The following is a 2,825-nucleotide window of genomic DNA, read 5'->3' as shown; positions in this document are numbered from 1 at the left end:
TAGAATCAGATTTTTATTGTTATCATATCTCATTAACCCTTGTTGCTAATTGAAAATTGATAAAAACTTTAAGAAAAGAGCAAAGGTGATCATTTTAAAAAAAAAAATTAATTAAATCTTGTATGCTAGGTTGGAATAGGGACAACACTGGACGTCTGTATCGAAAAACTTTTGACAATTCATTAGATCATATTACTGAAACTCTTTCGCAAAATCTCAGATCTGGTGAGATGGCTGATGACGATGTAGGAAGTCACCATGGTGATGAAGGTAGACCCCCAGTTATGACACTTCGACAATACTTACACCCTACTAGGACTAGTCAACCTTCATGCATGATTATTCCTGAAAATGTTGGACACTTTGAAATCAAACTAGGAGTAATTCAATTGCTGCCCAAGTATCATGGGATGGAATCCGAGAACCCTTATCTTCACCTTAAGGATTTTGAGAAAATTAGCATCACATTTAGAGTGCCAAATGTATCGGAAGATGTCCTTAAATTGACCTTGTTTCCTTTTTTCTTAAAGGATAAAGCCAAAACAAGGCTGAACTCCTTGAGACCTAGATCGCTAGGAACATGGCATGATATGCAAAGAGAATTCTTGAAAAAATTCTTTCCCGCACAAAGGACTAACTTTTTGAAAAGGCACATTAGTAGTTTCCAACAAAAAGACCATGAAACATTTTATGAATGCTGCGAGAGATTTAAAGATTTGCTTCTCTCTTGTCCTCATCATGGGTTTGAAACATGGAGAACCATTAGTTTCTTTTACGAAGGGTTTGTTGGAAATCCGCCCATGCCGCTGATATTTCAAAAATAAAATCAGATGGCAGCGGAAGAGGCATGTGCGGGATCGACGTTCATCGCATGAACGTTGTTTCATGAACCGTTCGTAGATAGGTAAGGATTAAAAACTTTTAAACTAATTTGAAGATCAGATCTTCACCTTGTGCGGGTAGATGATAACCGCAAATCTGAGTTTGTGGTTTTAGGAAGAGGGTTCGTTTGAAGCCGTTCAAACGTCCGGCCTCTACAGGTATCCACACGAAGCAGAGGACCGATCAAAGCTTTCTTGTCTTCCCGGGGTGCTAGCTCCCTTGCAAAGACTTCTTGTGCTTGAGAGGAGGAAGAAGAAGAAGGCAACTGGATGAAGAACCAAAGCCCTTGCAGCCTACTCCCTTTTCCTTGCGTTGGAAGGAGGAAGAGAAGAGGAGGGGGCCGCCAATGGCTTTTCCTTTTCTTCCCTTTGCTTGCGGCTGAACCAAGGAGAGGGAGAGGGTGGCCACGGCACAAGAGGGAGAGGGTTTCAATCAATTAGGGCGTCAGCCCCCTTGCCCTCTTTTATAGCCATCTAGGGCTCCTACAAGTTAGGAGCCCTTGATGTATTACCAAGAGGGGCGCCGGCCCCTCTTGTTGCCGCACCAAGGGATCAAAGGAGGAGGGGCGTGAGCCCCTCCTTCATGGTTGCCCTAATCCTTATTAAGTAAGGATTGGGATGCCCTAATGTGGTCAAGCCCTAATCCAATTAGGCTTAGCCCAAGGGTGAACCAATTTGGATCCAATCTAGGTAAGTCCTAATCCAATTAGAACTTAAATCAATTTTGACTCAATTGAACTCTTCAATCCTAATCCAATTAGGAGTCTTATTGATTCATTAGATTAATAATTAATTGTGACTTAAGAAACCCTAATCCAAATTAGGACATATTTAATTTTAGTCCTAATCCAATTAGGACTCTATTTGAATCCGAAGTCCTAATCTGATTAGGACTCTAGGAATCCTACTCCAAGTAGGAATCCGATTTTAATTTAAAACTCCTAATCTCATTAAGATTGTAGGAATCCTATTCCAAGTAGGAATTTCAGTCCTACTCCAACTAGGATTCCCAGTCCTAATCCAATTAGGACTCTAGGAATCCTACTCGAAGTAGGACTCTTGTTTCAAGTCCAATTAATTAATTTCCTTTGTTCCTTCTTCAACTGAATATCAATCAAATTGATTACTTGTGATTCCTAATCACGATCCAACCATCGGATCGGTCAATACTTCTAGTGTGGGTGACCCCATAGGTTCTACTCTGACTGGTAGTGAGATATATTATGATCTCTATCATAATATCATTGAAAACTCCTTTCAATGGATTGGAACGATTCCAACTCTACTCATTAGGGTTTATCGATCATCGAGATAATCCCTGTGAGTCCCACCATCCACCAGTGACACCTAGCAGCATGTAGTGGCTACCCAGTAGAATAGAATGATGAACCTCTAGGTGCAGTTATCATGTGATACAGTCCTACTATCGTGGATCCCTACAGGATGGAGGTGATGGACAACTCGTCAAACCCCATCGTCTGTCATATGTGAAGATTTATTCGACTTAAGTTCGAGAGTGGAAAACTCTTTCTCCACTGTGCATACTGCCCCCGGCCGAGGTCTTACGAACTCAGTCTTATAAATCACATAGGATCTCTCCTTATCTATCAAGGTCGATAGATTCCTTATAGGTGCATACCCTACTCCTACAGTGAACTTACTGCAGCCAATCTACACTGCCATGGACCCATATGGCTAGAGACCGTGTATGTGTGCAGTCAAACTACAATAACCTCACTGTGAGTAGTCGAAGCACCGCAGGTCAAAGGACCAGTCACACTACTGCAACATCAAGCAAGTCACTGACGAGTGGATAGACATCCAAGTGACTTCTTGTATTGGTCACGCTCAGTACCCTTGTTCTTAACAAGCACCTGCACTATTACTTCAGTGTCGCTACACTGTGGACTCGAGTCTCGTCCATCCATAAGGAAAGTAATCTGT

At 41.8% G+C, this 2,825-nt stretch overlaps 1 pseudogene; it reads right to left on the bottom strand.

Annotated features, from left to right (window-relative positions):
- Positions 1-647: 647 nt before the first annotated feature.
- LOC120108873 lies at positions 648-745 on the bottom strand (annotated as a pseudogene).
- Positions 746-2,825: the final 2,080 nt, after the last annotated feature.

This window comes from Phoenix dactylifera, unplaced genomic scaffold (assembly GCF_009389715.1).
Source record: "Phoenix dactylifera cultivar Barhee BC4 unplaced genomic scaffold, palm_55x_up_171113_PBpolish2nd_filt_p 001608F, whole genome shotgun sequence".
Classification (NCBI taxonomy): Eukaryota; Viridiplantae; Streptophyta; class Magnoliopsida; order Arecales; family Arecaceae; genus Phoenix; species Phoenix dactylifera.
The sequence above is the reverse complement of the archived record's forward strand: the minus strand, read 5'-3'. Positions and strand labels throughout refer to the sequence as shown.